The following is a 23,074-nucleotide window of genomic DNA, read 5'->3' on the forward strand; positions in this document are numbered from 1 at the left end:
GAAGAGGAATCTAATGATTTAGCCTCTTGTGTGTTAAAAAAGAAAAAAAAAACAACTAAACATATTCTCAATGAAAAGCTATTTGTGAACTTCACTGCTGACAAATGATGAAGAGATAAATGAGAGGATGGGTCCTTTCAGCAACAGGAATTTTCTGCGTTGCATGTATTATTTTTGACATAATGTCAAGCTTTATTCAACCTTGCACAAGGTACTTAAGAGGCAAATAGGTAATTGGTCTTGGCCCCATTTTAAAAATTGAGAAACTAGAAGAAGTTCTGGAGCTTGATCAATGTTGGTGAGTGTTACTAGGAAGAGAGCCCAGGCCTTAGAGAATTTCCAGCTCTAAATCATTTTCACTCTATCCTTTTAGCTGGATAAATATTTCTAATTTCTCTCTTCCTTTCTCTGAGATATATAATATATAGCATATATGTATACACAGAGATAAAAATTCAAATAAGTAAGGGTAATGTGTAACTCAAAAGTTTGGTAGAATCTACGCATCAGGTATCAAGGGAGGAGTACTAAAGATTTCTTTTTCCAGAAAAACGAATCTTATATTTTTAATTTTGGGAAGGGTGGGTATAAGCTACTTGCAACAGTTGCCCAGAAGATTCCTGTTTAATGCTGAACGATAGAGATTTGATGTGCACGGTGCAGGCTAATTAGTTTTATCTAAAATATTTTGCATCACCTGAATCTGAATGAATGCAGGCAGCAGATGGGAAGGCATGGAAGACACAGGTGCACAATGCTGCCAATGGCCAAAGTGCTGTAAACATGGAATTACATCCATAGGGTGCATCGTTATTAATATATATGCAGAATCAGATCTAACAAAGTGCAGGAGTCAGCACCACTTGCCTCTCATCACTGCTTCTTCATTACCTAATCCTTCATAAGTTGCCAGTGGTGTTCACAGTCTCCAGACTCCTTTCCATTTTTAGATTGTTTGGCAAGAGTCTCAAATGGCAAGACTTTTCCCCAAAATTAGTGTTTCTGGGTTAGAAGGCAAATTGCCTGTGGTGCATGATGGATGTATGCAGTACACAGCACATTACAACAAGGGGCCAAAGACACCATAAAGCAGCATCTAGAATCGGTAGATTTGAAAGCTTTAAGATCCCTGGGGGTATAAAATCCTCCAGAGACAGCCCGTAGAAGCTGACAATAAAATAAATGCTCTGCCAAGCACATTTAATTCTCTATTTCAATCCAGAAATGTAATTTAAATCACTGTTGTCACTGTTACTCTCATGGTATACATCCTGAAAGGGAGAGATTATTGTATTAATTCAGATCTAGGTTGCCCATCAGAAGGCATTTCTTTCATCTCCCTTTGTATTTTAAATTCGTACATATCTAACTTGTCTTACGCTGTATCATTTAAATGTCATTCTCTAATATTCTGTATTAAGAATGTCCAGCTCAATGCCAAGTCACTGTAATATGTAATTTTAGGATATGACCATAATCTTTCAGCAAAAATAATAACTGATTTTTTTTCCTTGCTTCTCCTGACAAGTGGACCTTTGTCTAATAGACTGATGTGATTTTTTGAACTTTCTCAACATGAGAGGGACACCAAAGTCATTTTACACATTACGTAAAATTGACTTAATTGATTGCATTTAGCTACTGCCCTCCTTGGAGTCTACTGCCCAATGACCTAATTTGTTCATTTTGCCAGTGCCAGAGAGAAGGGTTTTAGAAGCAAGTGGACATGTTCACACAACCAGGTAGAATATTTGCACAAGCAAAATAAAATTGTGTCTATTGCTCAGAAACATCGAAATTGTTTTTACAACAGGAGCAGTAACAGCTGTTTTCTCCCACTCTCTTTTGGGCTGCTGATTTCTTCCATATGAAGCAGTTAATTAATAAGTAATGGTTTTGATAACATGTCTCAAGTCTTGAATGGAAAAAGGTATCACTGAGATGATCAAACCACTGAGAAAAACATAATCGGTTTATTTCAATATACTACATATTGAAACATGGACGCAAATAACCATGAGCTTGGAAGGAATGAACTTCCTTCAGGCAGGGAAATCCATTACAAGTAAATTAACTATCCACTTGTGGAAACCTTATGTGTATGCCCTAAAAGCTTAATGTAACAACATCACACATAGGATGGCATCAGTGCAGGTCTCCATCCAAAAAATTATGACTTCACTACCACATTTAAACCCCCGCCTGAGGCTAACCCATTTTATTAAAATGAACATGTCTTAGTCCTGCATTCTATTCCCTTGACCCTCAAACGATGATGCCGCACAGGGACCCAGTTCCATTTGCATTTAAGTTATGTGAAGTTCCTATAGTTGTCCTTTCTTTTCTCTTCCAGGGGTTTTGTGTACTTTCTGAAGTTAACTCCTTAAAATTTACCCACTAAGGTGGCAGCAGATACACATTTTTTCCTAAAATTTATATGTCATGTTAATTCCATATTTCCATTAAAAAAAATTAGCCAGGATTAATGGAGTACTATAATTGGCTTTTGGAAACCCTGGTGGTGTAGTGGTTAAGAGCTACAGCTGCTAACCAAAAGGTCGGCAGTTGGAATCCACCAGGCGCTCCTTGGAAACCCTACGGAGCAGTTCTACTCTGTCCCATAGGGTGGCTATGAGTCCTAATGGACTCAGTGGCAGCGGGGATTTCTGGTTATAACTGGATTAAATCCAAACCCATGCAATTCAAAAGTGACTGCACTATTTTCAACTCTCATTGAATGCACCAACCACAACTTTTCCTGTCTCATAAGGTGTGTATACTAATTAATAGTGTTTATTCCCAAGCAAATATAAGTGTTTTAGATGGTCCATTTTCACTGCCAATACAAGTCTAAGCCTGTTTATTAGAGTTTGGCCAACACAGAGCCACTTTTGTTTGCTACAGGAGACATAACAATCATACCAGTGCATACCTTAGGTGACTCCTGAGGGGACAAGTAAAGGACATTTATTTTTAAAGCATCTGCTCTCAACTGTGTTGGTTTTCCTTGACTTGCTCTATGCAAATCATAGTCCTCACCCCTGGGGAAAATGCATTCTTCTGCAGTTCATGATGAATGACAGATTGTAGCAACTAATTGTGGCTGCCTTGAAGATAAACGATTTCAAATTAAATGCCAAGTGATGCAAAACTTTTCTTAGCAGTATTCTTTTACAGGTGCCTGTTGAAGCAAAGGAAATCCTAGTGGTGTAGTGATTAAGAGCTACAGCTGCTAACCAAAAGGTCAGCAGTTCGAATCCACCAGGTGCTCCTTGGAAACTCTATGGGGCAGTTCTACTGTCTTGTAGGGTCGCTATGAGTTGGTATTGACTTGATGGCAATGGGTTTGGGTTTTTTTTTTTTTAATTGGAGCAAAACCCTGGTGATGTAGTAGTTAAGAGCTGCTGCTGCTAACTAAAAGGTCGGCAGTTCAAATCCACCAGGCACTTCTTGGGAACCCCCTGAGGCAGTCCTACTCTGTCCTTTAGGGTCACAATGAGTTGGAATTGACTCCATGGCAACCAGTTTGGTTTTTCGGTTCATTGGAGAGAGACCTGGGGCTAGTTCGGAAGTTTTTTGTTTGTTTTTTAAATTTATTTTCAAATTTATTTACTTTTCTAGATAGAAAGAGCAGAGGAGGCTAGCAGACATCACTTATTGGATGATTAATCTGTCTCTCCCACTTTTCCTTGTCCCAGTCACAGGATAGTCATTTAAACCACAGAGAATATATTTGCTCTCAATCTTCCTTGACCATTATATCTGGAATTAATTTATTACTGATCGGGTGAACTAAATATCTGAATCATCTGACGACTAATTTTAATGTCTAATTCTTTAATGTTTTGTCCTCTGGTGTTGCAGAAGACACCAAGGATTTTGTGTCAATGAATTTTCTTTTATAAATACCCCTAGTCAAATTCCAACCACTTTGGTTAAAGAGCACAATGTAATGGAAAGTGTATAAAATAGTGTCAAAGGACTTCCAGTCCACCTCTCTCTCTTACTGGCTGTATGATCTTGGACAAGGGACTCTGCCTCTCAGCCCCTATGCCTATCAGTCAAAGGAGGGTACCTGTTGTAGTTACCTAGTCCTACTGTAACAGAAATATCACAAGTCGGTGGCTTTAACAAACAAATTTATTTTTCCACAGTTTATGAGTGCAGAAGTCTGAGTTCAGGGTGCTGACTCTAGAGGAAGGCTTTCTCTCTCTGTCAGCTCTGAAGAAAAGTCCTTATCTCTTCCGAGCTGCTTCTGGACAATCTTCAAACGCCTTGGCATCTCTCTTTCCCCATCTCTGCTCAGCCCTGCTCTTTTGTTTAATCCCTTTTATATCTCAAAAGCCTTTAACTCTAGATACTGATACACCCTACACTAATCCTGCCTCATTAACGTAACAAAGGCTACCCATTTCTAAATGGGACAGTATCCAGAGGCATAGAGATATTAGGATTTACAACATATTTTTAGGATACATCAATCAATCTATAACAGTACCTTACCCCTGGGTAGTTTAAACAGTTAATGCCAGAAGTGCCTCAGAAGAAAGACCTGGTCATCTACTTCAAAATAATCAACCAGTGAAAGCCCTATAGAGCACAACTCTCCTGTGACACACACGTAAGAGTCAGAATCAACTAGAGAGCAACTAGTTATCAGAATTGTTTTGAGAATCAAATAAGAAAGTTAAAGTACTTGAAAAAATTTATAGAGTTAACCAAATAACCAGGGGAGAGGTATTGGTCACTGTCATGGATTGAATTGTGGCCCCCCAAAAATATTTGTTGTGTGATTGTCCACCATTTTGTGATTTGTTATGATTTTCCTATTGTTGTCAAAGCTGCCTCTGTGATGTTGATGAGGCAGGATTAGAGGCAGTTATGTTAATAAGGCAAACTCAGTCTACAAGATTAGGCTGTGTCTTAAGTCAATCTCTTTTGAGATATAAAAGAGAGAAGTAAACAGAGACATGGGAGGACCTCATACCATCAAGAAAGTAGAGCCGGGAGCGTGCATCCTTTGGACCCAGGGTCCTTGCACTGAGAAGCTCCAGGAGCAGGGGAAGACTGATGACAAGGGCCTTTCCCCAGAGCCAATAGAAAGAGACAGGTTTATGCTGGAGCTGGCACCTTGAATTCAGACTTCTAGCCTCCTAAACTGTGCGAGAATAAATTTGTTAAAGCCATCCACTTGTGGTATTTCTGTTAGAGCAGCACTGGATAACTAAGACAGTCGCCATCTGATAAGAATCATCCAAGTCCTAATTATCCATTTGTTGTTAGTTGTCATCAAGTAGACTCCAAGTCACGGCGACCACATGTGTGCAGAGTAGAACTGCTCCGTAGGGTTTTCAAGGCTGTGACCTTTCGGAAGCATGTCACCAGGCTTCTCTTCTGAGGTACCTCTGGATGGGCTTGAACCATTGAGTTAGTCCAGAACTTAATCGTGTATGCCAGCTAGGAACTCTAGTTCTTCATTAGTGGGTACATGATCAAAACAGAATGTGATTCACAGTGTAACATGCCCTCACCCACTACCTCAGTCCTTACCCACCCCCTCATTTTCTTTCTCTGGGAAAAAACAAAAAAGTAAATGGGTTTAGTTAAGAAAAGAACAATGTTCCTAAGTAGGTTGCACACTTGCCCAGGAGTAGAAGACATGCCAAGACATGCCATAAGTACTATGTCTGTATCAATGGCAGCTCTACCTATGGCACATCTACCACAGTTTCTAGAGCCTTAGATACTGCCATAGAAGCATCAATAAGATGCTCAAGGCCTTTGAGAAATTCGGTCCCTTAGATTGGCCATAAGTTTTTCCTACAGGCAGTCGCAAGACTGGCCACACAGAGTCTGCCTCCCACCTGTACTCCACCATCTATATCACTAAACACACTGGTTGGCTTATCTGACTTTTTTTTGCAATGAATCTTTCTTGATGAAGAAAGCAGTGTGCTGATTTCTACTGGCACAAACTCTTTATCTCATTGTGGGCAGATAACAGTTTGCAAACGAGCTGCTTTTGAGTACCACTACGCTAGACAACTGTGGGGCTCTCATAGTAAGATATTGTTCATTTTAGTGGCACCATCAAATATATAAACCCATTGCCATCGAGTCAGTTCCACCTTATAGCGACCCTATAGGACAGAGTAGAATTGCCCCATAGGGTTTCCAAGGAGCGGCTGGTAGATTCGAACTGCCTACTTTTTGGCTAGCAGCTGTACTGCTTAACCACTAGGACACCAGAGCTCCCTGCTGAATATGGAGATGAGAACTGCCATTGTCTTTTCTCCTGCCTACTCTAGCTACTCCCAATCACATATACAAAAAAGCTAGAGGAACTGTATAGCACCAGAAATGGGATGCTTAATCTATAAAATGAGGCAAAAGGGAAGAAAAAGTATCTCTTAGAATCTGCCAAATTTTGGGGTGATGCATGAATAATAAGCTATGGAAATCTTTAAGCCACTCAGTTGTCTTTCACTGATCCTTCCTTTCTGGAATGATGGAAGAAAAGAGCAACAGGAAAGGTGAGCAAGAAGCAGGCCAGCTCCTTCGCTGTCCCTCCCCTTCACCCAACCTACCCCTCTGCCAGATTCTCAGATCTCTTTCTAAATGTGTAAGACTCAGGTACTTTCAGGGGAGACTGTCAATTGTGTTTAATCTGCAGTGAGGAAGCAGATTAATCATACTGACCTTGGCTAATAGTGTGTCAGCAGGAGTAAACCCCGGAACTGAAGGGCTGGGACCTGATTAACCAGGGATGGTCTAGTGATGGAGATGAGCTTTCAAGAGCTCAAGTGGTAAAGAATTAATCAAGGCAGCTTCCTTTCTAATCAGGCAGAGTTATGCCTCAACATTATGCATTTGAGACATAGATTTAGGAAAATTTTAATCATACCATGTTTTTGTAGCATTTATTCTTTTCCAGGCTTTTTCATAGATGTGCTCACATAACCCTCCAAACAGCCCTCTGAGGTAGATAGAAATATAAAGATGACATATAGAGAAGTGGAAAGAGCTATGCATTGTATGAAGTGAGAAGTCAAGAAGAAAAGAGGCTAGTAACTCTTGAATTTAATTGTGTTTGTCAGCCTGCAACCCAACAATAGACTGGCTCTATCACTACTTTTGGAAACCCTGATGGAGCAGTGGTTAAGTGTTATGGCTGCGACCAAAGGGTCGGCAGTTCAAATCCACCCGGCTCTCCTTGGAAACTCTTTGGGACAGTTCTACTCTGTCCTACAGGGTTGCTATGAGTCGGAATCGACTCGACGGTGCTGGGTTTGGTTTTTTTGGTTTTATCACTACTTTTGTATTCTCCTAGAGGAAATGATAAAAGAAGAAAATAAGCTACTTCAGTGTTCGAGTATTCGCTGCATATTACACACTAAATGTCCAGCAATAGGGATGTAATTAAATGAATCATGATATATATTTACAACGAAATACCATGTACCCATTCAAAATGAAAATATATTTATTGACACGGAGAGGTAGAAAACTTTTTTTTATAAAAATGTATGTGAAGTGTGACCTCCTTTGTATAACATAGAACATCTAGAACTTATAAAAATGTTAACAGTGATTGTAACTAGATGGTAGAAGTCCACATATATCACATATATTTCCTATCCATGCTTCTATTTTTCTAAAATAAGTTAAGTATTGCCTATACAGTTAAAAATAATAAGAGAAAAAGATAGGTTAACTTCACTTTTCCTCATCTGTGCTTTTAATACTTCAACACAAAAACAAATTTCAGAAAAAATAAATTGCCATTGTACAGTATATTTAAACTTATCAAAGTTCTTTCACATCGATTTTTTCTTTTTACTTTGCAATTATTTTGAGGTGAACAGGACAAATATTACCTCCATTTTTGAAAATAAGAAACAAATAAGACAATAATGACATAGGAGGAGGAAATAAGTTAGATGGTCAAAGGATACGTTTTTGAGAAGCACAAACCTATGTTTGTATCTTAGCTCCACAACTCAATTTCTTGATCAATAAAATTTGAATATCTTACGTGTTATGTGACAACTATATCATGTATGCCAAGTACTCAGCACGGTACCCAGTGCCCTGCACATTTTTCTCAGTGATGATCATTAGAATAGCACAAGGTGTTGACATGACAAGATTCTACTCAGAATAAGAATTTAAGCATTGTAGCTTGCACTTTAGGGTATTTCCATAAGCATTCCCAATACGTATATAATATTCAGGTCAAGGAGGTCCAGCTCCAATGAACCAATTCTAAGAAAAATGAAGAAATCTACTGTTTTAGAGCCCCACTTAGAGTCCTGGTTCATTGAAGTGCACCTTCTCTTTATGTGTGTCAGGTTGACCAGTGTGGAGTGAGCTTTGAGGTCCAGTTACAGGAAGTTGCTCCTTTGTATTGGTACAGAATGTCCAGGTATCTGAGTTATATCAGAAGTTAAGAATGATGCTGTGGTTCTGTTAGTCTTAGCAAGGAATTCACAAGTTTTGCTTTATCTAATACCCTAACTTCTCATATGAGGCTCCAAGGAACTAAAATTAAGGAACAATAGAATGGAAATGACAGTCTCACTTGATTAATAAATGTGTTAATGCTCAGTGGCCTGGTACATGGCTCTTTAGTAAAAGTTGGGTTGAAGCATATAGCTTCAGGCTTCTGTGGCATTTCCTAATTTTAAATCTTGACATCTACCATCTTCCATCTGTGCCCATAGAAGAAGGAAGTGGCAGAAGAGATGAAGGACAAGAATACAGGTCTAAGCAACAGGTGTTGGCTTATTTAGCTTTGGTAGACTGAATAAAGGCCTCCCCCAAAAGATGTCCATATCCTAATCCCTTTAACCTGTGAATGTTACCTTATGTGGCAAAGGGGACTCTGCAGATGTGATGAAGTGTAGGATTTCGAGATGGAGAGATTATCTTGGATTATCCACGTGGGCCTCATATAATCACAAGGGTGCTTATAAGAAGGACAGAGGAGATGTGAGAGTCAGAGGAGAAGGCAATGTAATGAAGGAAACATACACTAGAGTGGTGCATTTTGAAGCTGGAGGAAGTGGCCATTTTAAAATGAATACAGGGACCCTCTAAAGGCTGCAAAAGCAAAGAAAGGAAATTTCCCTTAGAGTCTCTAGAAAGAACTAGCCTGCCAACAGCTGAATTTAGCCCCGTGAGACTGATTTTGAAGTTCTGACCTCCAGAACACATTTTGTAGCTGGAGCAAAAGGAGACATTCAAAAGAGGTGGAGCTTGTTGGGTTCTTATCATCTAAGATGTAGCGACCCTGCCCATTAGTAAACATGAACCAATTGTCATTTTAGGCTTCTTGGGAAATCATGAGGTTGTTAGAAGGGGCAAAGTCTAACTTGACATGGATTGAAGGCTCAGAGGTTTCCCGTTTTCACATAGGTTTGATCTGTACTAATGTAACTGACTGGTGCCTTACTTTAGCCCAAGCTTTAAAGGACAGTGGCACTGCTATGGCCCCTGGGTGGTACAATCTGTTTAGCGCCCAACTACTACTAGCCAAAAGGTTGGTGGCTCAAATTCACCCAGAGGCACCTCGGAAGACAGGCCTCTTGGCCTTCTTCTGAAAGGTCACATCCTTGAAAACCGTATGGAGCAGTTCTACTCTGCACACATGGGGTCATCATGAGTTGCCGGCATGGAATCAATTGGAATCAACTAGCAACAGCAGCAGCACTGCTGTGTATTAGGGCTTACAGAAAAGGTACATCTATAAAGCAAATTCTTTTTCTGTGTTTTTAGATCCTAGCTATATCAAAATTGTTTGATACCTATAACTTTCAGGGATTTTTTAATGGATATTACTTTTTGGATTGTAAAAGTAACACATATGCACTACAACCCCAGGGGTGTCAACAAATTACCTTGCATAACATTTTGGTATGTTTTATCTTCTCAAAGCTAATGGCTTAAAACTTAAAAACAGTAGGGCATGATTAAAGAAAATCTTATTGTCACTCTAAATGGATTGAAGACCAGAAGGGAGAGATGAAGGAAGATAAAAATTTTTAAAAATTTGCTGGAAACTCAGAGTTGACATGGCTTTTTTGAAGTATGAGTATTTTGAGTTGATAGTATTTCTATATTAAAAGGTAGATTTTCCTTTCTATTTGCAGACTAGCTTTATATTTTCATCTTTCTGTGTAAAAATGGTATGGGAGAGGCCTCTGACCTCTTCACAAGGGGGAAGGAGAATCAAAATCAACAGCCCAAGGCTAATTCCTGTGAGGTGGAAGTCAGACATACCTCCTCTCTCTGCCATCTTTACCAATCCTCACACCAACTGTCCCTCCCCCAGCACTCTCTGCTTCTCTGCTGAGTTTGATAATTCATTGCAATGGCCACATAGAACTCACAGACCATAATCAGAGTTATGGGGTTTATTTGGGAAGTAACAGCTTACAATTCAGGCTCAGGAACACTCAGGATACAGTTTTTCCATCAGGACAGCCTCTTCTCAGCCGTGTCCACAAACAGATCTCTCTCTGGCCCTTGGCGTCTGCCCTGCTCTGGCAAGTGTTACAAAGCTCTTTTAGCTCTGCTCTGCCAATAAGCCTCAGCCCGAAGGCCTCAGCTCTGGCTCAGTGGGTCTGCAAACCTAGTTCCGCCAGTTGCTTGTAGGCATCCTACTCAGCCAGCAAGCTTCCTTCCCGAAGGCACTCTGCTTTCTCCCTCCATGGGCCAGGAAACTTACTGCGCCGTCTCTTGCTGATCTCTCCTACTGCTGTTTCTCTGCTACTGCTTCACATCGTCTGCAGTGTTACAACTCTCTTTCTTGGTCTCCTGGTTCCAGGAGCTTCTCAGTGCAGGAATCCCTGGTCCAAAGGACATGCTCCACTCCTGGCTTTTCTTTCTTGATGGTGGTGAGATCTTCTCCTCCCTCCTTGGGGGATGGCTCATTTTAAGCCTAGTGGCATGGTAAAACTGACCAATTCCCTCTTAGGGTTCCATTTACCTTATTAGCATGGTCCCACCCAATCATTGGATAGGAGTTACAAAGACTACACCTAGAAGGGCCATATTAAGCAATTCATTGCACCGCATTCTGCAAGTGCCTGAGTCTGTATAGATCGAAATAATAGCTCAGCCTGAATCTTCTAGTAAATTCTTAGGAATGGCTTAGAAATGGGTTGCTACTACTGTCCTCTCAAGGGTGAACATTAGCTGAGGTTTCAGTACAAAGCACCCTGATCCCTGACTGCACAACTCTGAGTCCAAACTATTGAAAAATTTTGTATTGAAGGCCAAGCAAAAGTCGAGTTAATAATCTCTGGATTAAAAATGAAACATTTTTATTTCCATAAAATTGGGTACTAGGCATGGCTTTGTCTATTAGAGTCACAATCTGGCTCAAGTGTAGAATTCTATTGTTCAGTCCCAACCAGATATTTTTAAACAGGGAATTAAACAGTAATGAATTAGACATTGTGCATTTACTAGAAGAGGTACACATACAGATAAATACACACACAGCTGTTATTATGTTGGTACTATTGTAGGAATTAATATCAGCCATATCATACATTGTGTTACACACATAAAGGAATGCTTTGGTGTGTTCCTGAAAATAAATGATAAATCCACACCTGAGTTTATCTGGTGTGCCTACACCTCCTCACAGGCACAGAGAGCCACCTAGTGGTCTCTAAAATATAGTTGTAACTTGAAGCATTCTGGGAATCCAGCCTCACAAAACAGGGATGGATTTCAATAAGCATTTAGTTCATTTCCTGGTCTTTTGACTTTAAAAAAGTAAAAAGTGAGAAATCTGGGTTAATCCCTCAAAGAGAAAACCTTCTTCTGCCATCTACTAAGAAGAAGATTCAACAACCTCTGCTCTTCTTCTTTACAGTGGTAGTTATAAACCATGAAGTACAATATCTCACAGACTGTGTGTCCAAAGAGGTGGGGAGAAAATGTGAATGATTCTTACCAGTTTTAGAAATGTAGAGTGGTTAATATTTTTTAGGAGCTGTGTTTACTATCGCTTTGGCTCTTAATACAACATGAAAAGATGCAGCCATTTTATTTCATTAAACATATCATTTATTCTTTTATTACTGATTATAAAAAACTTATGTTCCTTGTGGATAATTCTGAAAGTTAACAAAATGCCAAAGAATAAAATAAAAATCAACCATAAATCCACAACCTAGAGATCTAGACATACGTGTGTGTTATAAAATTGGGGCCATCTTATTTTATGAATTTGCTCTTTAACTTATCAACACATTGTAAACATGTTCTCATGCCGTTAATATTTTTCTCCATTATTTTGGATGGCTAGATAGTTTTTCTTTGAATGAATTGTTTCATAATTTGTTTAGCCATTGTTGTTTGCATTTAGGTTTTTCCCATTTAAAAATAATCAATTTACCAGACTCATCCTCCTTAAGATTCTTGTAGTTTTCGATACTGTGGACAACTTTCTACTTGAGTTCCATGACACCATCATGGATTTCCTCCTTTTTTTCCCTTCATTCTTTCATTGGCTTTCCCTGATTATTCTTCTTTTCTCTGGCCCCTTGTAGCAAATAATTATAGTGTTACATGGCCAATATGATAGCCACTAGCCACATACGACTATTTAATTTAATTAACACTTATAAAATTAAACATTCAATTCATCAGGCACACCCAATGGTCACAAATGCTCAAAGGTCACAAATGGGTAGCGGGTACTGTATTGGAAAGCACACATATGTAGAACATTTCCATCTTCACAGAAAGTTCTATTGAATAGCACTGTCAAAAAGCATGCGGTTGGAAGGAATAGAAACTCAATGAAGCTCAAAAAACAAAGAATTTCTGCTGAAATCCTATGGGAAAATGACACGGAACAGAAATTCATGCAGACAGCCGGGCTGCATCACTGGAAAGTGTTTGAGCAGCTACTTTCTTTTTCCCTTACTCTGGGGGTCAGTGGTTCTTTTTTCTGCTTCTCATTTCACCTCTGCTCCCTCTTCCTCTCCAGCTACCAGTTTCTTCCTCTGCCCTACCACAACTTCTACATATGTGTGGTTCTGATTTACCATGGCAGGACTTGGATACGACTATATGACTTTATAACCCTAGATAATCAATGCCACTAAATTACAGTCCTTATATCTCTTAGTTCAAGTTCTCCAAACATCTGACTGGCTCAACCCAACATATAGAATGGTTCCCTCCTCAGCTATATGTTCTCCCTAATCCAGTCAAAAATGACCAGATTCCTGAGACAGGTGCTCAATATAAGACCTGGAATATAGTAGTAAATAAAATAGCAAAGCTCCTGCTCTCAAAAAAACTTACATTCTAGCGAGGAGATAGACCATAAGACATGTAAACATATAAATATATACTATAGTATTGTCAGGTAAAGGCAAGTGCAGTGGAGAAAAACAAAGTAGGGAAAAGAATTAGAAAATGACTATGATTGCCCAAGTAAGGCCTCTCTGAGGAGGTGACATTTAGCAGAGAGTAAAGTAAGAAGTAAACTGTGTAAATATCTGAGGGAAGAGCATTGCAAACAAAGGGAACAAAAAGCGCAAAGGCCCTGAGGTTGGGTTGAGTATAGCAATAAATATTTGTTGAATAAATGAATGGATGCAAGGTTAGTACTACCTTTAACAAGATTTGTTAGTGTGTAGAATTTCAAGGAATTTCACGTCCCAAGGTTTAGACTCCTGAATTTGTCCCTTTCGTCACTAAATTTTTCCCTTATTACATGAATTTATCATGTGTTAAGACCAGCTGTCCGCTGGAATTTATAGTTAGATCCTTCATTCTCATTTCCTTCCTCCTAAGATGGTGGTCCTCCTCACCCATAACAAGATTGCTCACAACACCTTTGACTTCTCCCTTCTGACACAGTTCTGTCTCCTTTCTCAGTATATTTCTCATTGCCCCATCCTTCTTATTTCCACAATACATTATTTATCCTCCCACCAATAAACTTTAACAGCCTCTATTTTTTTTTTTTAATATGTCTAGTTTCTCTCCTCCGAACCATTCTGCATGCTGCTGTTAGATAAATCTTCTTAAAGCAACATTCATTCGTCTATTGATTTAGTCATTGGACAAACACATATCAAGTGAAATGTATTGAGCTCCATGCCACTGCCCTGCCCAAAAGCCACTTTCCTGTGGCAACATTCTCATTCTGTTTCCATGCCCCAACACTCCTGAAGGATGAAGCCCATACACACGTTAATAACAGTGATTCACTACAACAATAACTCTCAAAATTGAAGTGGAATATGCTACCCTTAAGAGAATTTATCAGATTTTCCAGGTTTTGTGAGTATAATTCACAAAAGCCTTCCACTCCCACCCCTCCCCCAAGTTTCTGGCATGCCTTTCCGCAAACCAAGAAACACAGGTCAGTAAGTAACAGCGAACTTACTAAGTCTTGTTCTCAAGGCCTTCCACAAATGGGTGCAAGTAACCTTTCTAATTCATGACACTCTCTTGAGATACAAGTTACCCATAAAGTGCAAGATGTCTAGGAATTGAAGTGTGTGTGAGATTTTAAAAAATCAGTAAATGTAAATCATGATGTCAAAAAGCATTTCTCTATTAGATATCTGTATAAAAAGACGGTTATGCGCCAAGTTCTCACAATTTGCAGATGCGTTGTGCTCCAATTCAAAATTGATTTTTCCATTGAAACAATGTTATCTGTGGCTGTTAAGACCTCAGGCCATGCCACAAAGGCCTGGCTGACCCATAATATAGCAGAACTCTGTGTTAATAGTTCTGTAGACATTAAATACCATCTGTAACAGGCTCTTTTTGAGAACGAGGTGATATGGAGGGGGAGGAGAACCAGAAGACCTGGTGTCTTAGTCATCTAGTGCTGCTGTAACAGAAATACCACAAGTGGATGGCTTTAACAAACAGAAGTTTATTCTCTCACAGTCTAGTAGGCTAGAAGTCCATATTCAGGGTGTTAGCTCCAGGGGAAGGCCCTCTCTCTTTGTTGGCTCTGGAGGAAAGTCCTTGTCATCAATTTTCTCCTAGACTAGGAGCTTCTTCACCCAGGAACCTCAGGTCCAAAGGGATGCGCTCTGCTCCCATCACAGCTTTCTTGGTAGTGTGAGGTCCCCCTGTCTGTCTGCTTGCTGCTCTCTTTTATATCTCAAAAAGGATTGGCTTAAGACATGATGTAATCTTGTAGATCTCATCAACATAACTGCTGCCAATCCATCTCATTAACATCATGGTGATAGAATTTACAACACAAAGGAAAATCACATAAAATGACAAAATGGTGGACAGTCACACAATACTGGGAATCACGGCCTAGCCAAATTGATAAACATATTTTTTGGGGACACAATTCAATTCATGACACCTTTCTTTTAAAAAAATCTGTATATACTTGGAAAAATCTCTCTGAGCCTCAGTTTCTTCCATTGTAAACTATAGTCACTGATAACAGCTATTAATTAAGCACCTACAATGCAGGGGAAAAAAAAAAAAACTTAACCCACTACCATCGAGTTTATTCTGACTCACAGCAACCCTACAGAACAGCGTAGAACTGCCCCATAGGGTTTCCAAGGAGCACTTGGTGGATTTGAATTGCTGACACTTTGGTAAGGAGCCAGGCTCTTAACTACTGTGCCACTGGGGCTGCACTATGCAAAAGGTCGTTAAAAAGACAAGAAAGAAAGAAAAGACCAAAATGGATATCAGAAGAGACTCTGAAACTTGCTCTTGAATGTAGGGTAGCTAAAGCGAACTGAAGAAACGATCATGTTAAAAAAGATGAACAGAAGATTTCAAAAGGCAGCTCAAGAAGTCAAAGTATTATAATGAAATATACAAAGATGGAGCTAGAAAATCAAAAGGGAAGAACATGCTCAGCATGTCTCAAGCTGAAAGAACTGAACAAAAAATTCAAGCCTTGAGTTGCAATATTAAAGGGTTCTGTGGGCAAAATATGAATGATGAAGGAAGCATCAAAAGAAGATGGAAGGAATACGCTACCAAAAAGAGTTGGTCGATGTTCAACCATTTCAAGAGGTGGCATATGATTAAGAACTGACGGTACCGAAGGAGGAAATCCAAACTGCGCTGAAGGCATTGGCAGAAAACAGGGCTCCGGGAATTGATGAAATATATCAGTTCAGATGTTTCAACAAACAGATGCAGCGCTGGAAGTCCTCATTCATCTCTACCAAGAAATTTGGAAGACAGCTACCTGGCTCACTGTCTGGAAAAAAAAAAAATTTTTTTTTTTTGTAAGAGACCCATATTTGTGCCCATTCCATAGAAATGTGATCCAACAGAATGCAGAGATTCAGTATTATCATTAATATCACACACAAGTAAAATGTTGCTGAAAATAATTTAAAAAATAGTTGCAGCAATACATTGACAAGGAACTGCCAGAAATTCAAGCTGGATTCAGAAGAGGATGTGGAACTAAGGATATCATCACTGATTCCAGATGAATCCTGGCTGAAAGCAGAGAATACCATAAAGCTGTTTACCTGTGTTTTATTGACTATGCAAAGGCATTCTACTGTATGGATCATAACAAATTATGGATAACATTGAGAAGAGTGGGAATTTCAGAACACTAATTGTGTTCATGAAGAAACTGTACATAGACCAAGAGGCAGTTGTTCGAACAGAACAAGGGGATACTAAAATACTATGTGGTTTAAAATCAGGAAAGGTATGCTTCGAGGTTGTATCCTTTCACCATACTTATTCAGTCTGTACATTGAGCAAATAATCCGAGAAACCACAATATATGAAGAAGTATATGGCATCCGGTTTGGAGGAAAACTTATTAACAACCTATGATATGCAGATGACACAACCTTGCTTGCTGGAAGTGAAGAGGACTTGAAGCATTTACTGATGAAGATCAAGACTGTAGCCTTCAGTGTGGATTACACTTCAACATAAAGAAAACAAAAATCCTCATAACTGGACCAATAAGCACCATCATGATAAATGGAGAAAAGATTGAAGTTGTCAAGGGTTTCATTTTACTTGGAACCACAATCTTAGCCCATGGAAGCAGCAGCCAAGAAATCAAAATATGTATTGTGTTGGGCAAATCATTTTTTTTTTTTAAGTAAATGTAACTTTTTTTCTTTTCTTTTTTTAAATTGTACTTTAGATGAAGGTTTACAGAACAAACTAGCTTCTCATTTCTTTTTTTAAATTGTACTTTAGATGAAGGTTTACAGAACAAACTAGCTTCTCACTAAACAGTACACATACTGTTTTAAGACACTGGTTAACAACCCCAGGATACATCAACACTATCCCTTCTTGACCTTGGGTTCCATATTACCAGCTTTCCTGGCCCCTCCTGCCTTCTAGTCCTTGCCCCTGGGCAGGTGTGTCTCTTTAGTCTCATTTTGTTTTATGGGTCTGTCTAATCTTTGAATGAAGGCTAAACCTCAAGAGTGACTTCATTACTGAGCCAAAAGGGTGTCCAGGGACCATGCTCTCGGGGTTTCTCCAGTCTGTCAGGCCAGTAAGTCTGGCCTTTTTTTGTCAATTAGAATTTTTTTGTACATTTTTCTCCAGCTCTGTCCAGGGCCCTCTATTGTGATTCCTGTCAGAGCAGCCAGTGGTGGTAGTTGGGCACCGTCTAGTTGTACTGCCCGCAGTCTGCTGAAGGCTATGGTATTTGTTGTCCGTTAGTCCTTTGGACTAATCTTTTCCTTGTATCTTTAGTTTTTGTTTTTGTTTTTGTTTTTAGTTTTCTTCATTCTCACTTGCTCCTGAAGGGGTGAGACCAGTGGAGTATCTTAGATGGCTGCTCACAGGCTTTTAAGACCACAGACCTACCCACCAAAGTAGAATGTATAACATTTTCTTTATAACCTATGTTATGCCAATTGAGCTAGATGTTCCCCAAGACCATGGTCCCCACAGCCCTCAGCCCAGAAATTTGGTCCCTCAGGGAGTTTGGATGTGTCTATGGAACTTCCATGACTTTGCCTTGTACAAGTTGTGCTGGCTTCCCCAATATTGTGTACTATCTTACCCTTCACCAAGGTTACCACTTATCTAATGTCTATTTAGTGTTTTTCCATCCCCACCCCTCCTTCATAACCATCAATGACTGTTTTCTTTTGTGTGTAAACCTTTTCATGGATTTTTATAGGACTGGTCATGTACAATATTTGTCCTCTTGTGATTGACTTATTTCACACAGCCTGGTGCCCTCCATAGTCATCCATGTTGTGAGATGCTTTGCAGATTCATCATTGTTCTTTATTGCTGCATAGTACTCCATGGTGTGTATGTACCATAGTTTGTTTATCCACTCACCTGTTGATGGGCATCCAGTTTGTTTACATCTTTTTACTATTGTGAACAACACTGCAATGAACATGGGTGTGCATATGTCTATTCTTTTGAAGACTCTTATTTCTCTAGGCTATATTCCTAGGAGCAGTATTGTTGAATCATATGGTATTTCTATTTCTAGTTTTCTAAGGAAGTGCCATATCATTTTCTAAAATGGTTGCATCATTTCACATTTCCACCAGGAGTGCAGAAGAGTTCCAATCCCCTGCAGCCTCTCCAATGTTTGTTATTTCCTATTTTTTTTTGATTCGTGCCAGTAATGCAGGGGTGAGATGGTATCTCATTGTGGTTTTGATTTGCATTTCTCTAATGACTAGTGATAGCGAGCATTTCCTCTTGTGTCTGTTAGCTGCTTGAATGTTTTTGGTGAAGTGTCTGTTCATTTCCTTAGCCCGTTTTTAATTGGATTATTTCTCTTCTTGTTGTAGAGGTGTTGGACCTTGTCTGTTTTGTAATAGCCAATTTTTTCCCCCCAGTTTGTGGGTTCTCATTTTACTCTTTTGGTGAAGTCTTTTGATGAGCATAAGTGTTTAATTTTTAGAAGATCCCAGTTATCTAGCTATTCTTCTGGAGTTTGTGTGTTGTTAGTTGTGGTTTATATCCTGTTAATGCCATGTATTAGGGCCTCTAGCATTGACTGTATTTTTTCTTCTATGATCTTTAAGGTTTTTGGCTTTATATTTAGGTCTTTGATCCATTTTGAATTAGTTTTGTGTATGGTGTGACGTATAGGTCCTGTTTCTTTTTTTTTTGCAGATGGACATCCAGTTTTGTTAGCACCATTTATATAAAAGATTGTCTTTTCCCCCATTTGATGGACTTTGGGCCTTTGTGGAAGATCAGTTGACTGTAGGTGAATGGATTTACATCTGGGTTGTCAACTCTGTTTCATTGGGCAATGTATCTGTCATTGTACCAATACCATGCTGTTCTGACTATCATAGCTGTATAGCAGGTTCTGGGGTCAGGTAGTGCGAGCCCTCCTACTTTATTCTTCAATAGTGCTTTACTTTTATGGGGCTTCTTCCCCTTCCATATAAAGTTAATGATTAGTTTTTCCATCTCTTTAGAGAATGTTGTTGGTATTTGGATCAAGATTGCATTGTATTTGTAAATTGCTTTGGGTAGAATTGTCATTTTCACAATGTTGAGTCTACCTATGCATGAGCATGGTATGTTTTTCCATGTATGTAGACCTCTTTTGGTTTCTCGAAGCAGTGTTTTGTAGTTTTCTTTGTATAGGACTTTTACATCCCTGGTTATATTTATTGCCAAGTTTTTTTTTTTTTGTTTTTTTTTAGGGGCTATTATAATTGGTATTGCTTTCCTGATTTGATTTTCATCGTTCTCTTTATTGGTGTATAGAAATCCAACTGATTTTTTTGTATGTTTATCTTGTATCTAGCTACTCTGCTGAATCTTTCTATTTGTCCCAGTAGTTTTCTTGTGGAGTCTTTTGGGTTTTCTATGTATAATATTATATTATCCACAAGTAGGGACAGTTTTACTTCTTTGTTACCAATTTGGATGCCCTTTATTTCTTTTTCTTGCCTTATTGCTCTAGCTAGGACTTCCACCACAATGTTAAATAGGAGTGGTGATAAAGGACATCCCTGTCTTGCTCTTGTTCTCAAGGGGAATGTTTTCAGTCTCTATTAAGAATGATGTTGGACGTTGGTTTTGTATAGATGCCCTTTATTATGTTGAGGAATTTCCCTTCTATATCTATATTATTGAGAGTTTTTGTCAGGAATGGGTGTTGGACTTTGTTGAATGCCTTTTCTTCGTCGATTGAGATGATCATGTGATTCTTTTCTTTCCTTGATTTTCTAATGTTGAACAATTCTTGCATACCTGGTAGGAATCCTGCTTGGTCATGGTGTATTATTTTTTTGATACAATGCTGAATTCTATTGGCTTGAATTTTGTTGAGAATTTTTGCGTCTATATTCATGAGAGATGTTGATCTGTAATTTTCTTTTTTTGTGGTGTCTTTGCCTGGTTTTGGTATCAGGGTTATGGTGGCTTCATAGAATGAATTCAGAAGTATTGCTTGCTTTTCTGTGTTCTGAAATAGTTTTTGTAGTAGTGGTGTAAGTTCTCTGAATATTTGGTAGAATTCTCCAGTGAAGCCATCTGGACCAGGGCTTTTATTTTATCGAGAGTTTTTTAATTATCTTTCAATCTCTTCTCTTGTTATGGGTCTGTTCAGATTTTCAACATCATTTTGTGTTAGTTTGGGTAGGTACTGTGTTTCTAGAAATTTGTCCATTTCCTCTGGGTTTTCAAATTTGTTAGAGTATAGTTTTTCATGGTACTCTTATGATCCTTTTTATTTCAGTTGGGTCTGTTGTAATGTTCACCATTTCGTTTCTTATTTGGGTTATTTGCATCCTCCCCTGTTTTTCTTTTGTCACTTTGGCTAGTGGTTTGTTGATTTTGTTGATCCTTTCAATAAACAAAGTTTTGGTTTTGTTGAATCTTTCTATTTTTTTTTTTATTCTCTGTTTCCTGTATCTCTGCTCTGATTTTTATTATTTCCTTTCTTCTGGTGGCTGTGGGCCTCTTTTGTGTTCTCTATTTGTTTGAGTTGTATAGCTAGTGTTTTGATTTTGTCCCTTTTTTCTTTTTTGATGTGTGCATCTGTTGCTGTAAGCTGACCTCTGAGCACTGGCTTTGCTGTGTTCCAAAGGTTTTGGTATGATGTGTTTCATTCTTGTTTGATTCTAGGAATTTTTTGATTCTCTCTCTGATTTCTTCTGTTATCCAGTGGTTTTTACGCAAGATGTTTTTCAGTTTCCATTGCGATCTTTTTTCCTTGCTCTTCATGTTGTTAATTTCTACTTTGATGCATTGTGGTCAAAGAAGATACTTTGTATTATCTCAATATTTTGGATTTTGTTGAGGGTTGCTCTGTGGCCTAAGATGTAGTCTATTCTAGAGAACGTTCATGTGCATTGGAAAAGAAAGTGTACTTTGCAGCTGCTGGGTGGAGTGTTCTATATATGTCTATGAGGTCAAGATGGCTGATTGTGTCCTTTAGATCTTTGTATCTTTGTTGAGTTTCTTTCTAGATGTTCTGTCCTTTACCGAGAGTGGTGTGTTGAAGTTTCCTACTATTATTATGAAACTGTCAATTTCTCTTTTCAGTGCTGTTAGAGTTTGTTGTATGTATTTTGGAGCCCTGTCCTTGGGTGTGTAGATATATATTATGGTCATGTCTTCTTGATGGATCATCTCTTTAGTCATTCTGTAGTGGTATTGGGCAAATCTTTTGCAAAAGACCTCTTTAAAGTGTTAAAAAGCAAAGATGTCACCTTGAGGACAAAGGCGTGCCTGACCCAAGCCATGGTATTTTCAATTGCCTCATAGGCATGGGAAAAGCTGAACAATGTATAAGGAAGATTGAAGAATTGATGCCTTTGAATTATGGTGTTGGCAAATAATATTGAATATACGTACCATGGACTGCCAGAAGAACTAACAAATCTGCCTTGGAAGAAGTCAGCCAGTATGCTGCTTAGAAACAAGTATGGCAAGACTTTGTCTCACGTAGTTTGGATATGTTATCAGGAGGAACTAGTCCCTGGACATCGTGCTTGGTAAAGCAGAGTGTCAGCAAAAATGAGAAAAACCCTTAAGGTGGATTGACACGGTGGCTGCAGCAGTGGGCTCAAACATAGCAATAATTGTGAGGATGGCACAGGACTGGGCAGTGTTTTTGTTCTGTTGTATGTAGGGTTGCTATGAGTCAGAACTGACTTGATGGCACCTACCAACATGCTATTTTTAAAAATTGATACAGATTTTGGTGACTTAAGGTACATGAAAACGCTTTGTAAATTCAAATTTTAAAGGCAGATGAGATGTGTTTTATTAAAACAACTTTTTCTTCAGAAAACCTCACTCTTATTTTCAATTTTTTAAAGTTGGCGGTAGAAACAGCTCCACCCTCGTGTCATTCTCCTGCACTGGACCAGAGTGGTCATACTGGAACTTATAAATGTTCAGCATCTGCCAAAAAGAGCAGGAAGGAGAGCAGGGCTTCACAATTCCCTAACAGGGACTTAAAATTTTGATTATCCTAAATGCTCCCATAGTCAGGAAGAGAACTCGGGAACAGAGAGAATTCATCTGCCCACCACAGTGCTAAGGAGGGTGTGAAAGAGGGGAGTAGGGGGAAGAAGAAGGGAATTTAGGGAGCTGAAACAGGATAGAAGGACTATAGCTGGAGCACAAGTTAGAATGAGAGACATTTTGGGAATCAGATATTAAAGCCAAGATAGATGATATATGTCCATAAAAGTATATTAGCTAAATTTTCATAATGCATCCATTTCTAAATAATACTCCATAATGGATTACCCAGTGCCATCAAGCCGATAGTGGACTAGGATGGTGAAAAAAAGATCAAATCTCATCCTGGCCTTCATTTTTTCTAAGTCTGCCTTTAACACTTCCATTGCAGCCACTTAAAGACCACAACATCTCCGACTTCTAGAATCAGTTCAGGATAGCCCAGAGCCCAGCTGAGAGGAACCATTAGGATCTCCTTTGCAGACTTAGAGAGCAAAATAACATCAGGAAAGCTCAGGAATAAACCAACAGGCTTAACCACGCCCATATCATCTCTACCGAGACTATTCGAGCGTCCTCCTAAGTGATCTCTCTGCCTCAATTCTTGTTTCTCTCCATTATATTCTCCAAATTA

Source organism: Loxodonta africana, chromosome 9 (assembly GCF_030014295.1).
Source record: "Loxodonta africana isolate mLoxAfr1 chromosome 9, mLoxAfr1.hap2, whole genome shotgun sequence".
NCBI classification, from domain to species: Eukaryota; Metazoa; Chordata; class Mammalia; order Proboscidea; family Elephantidae; genus Loxodonta; species Loxodonta africana.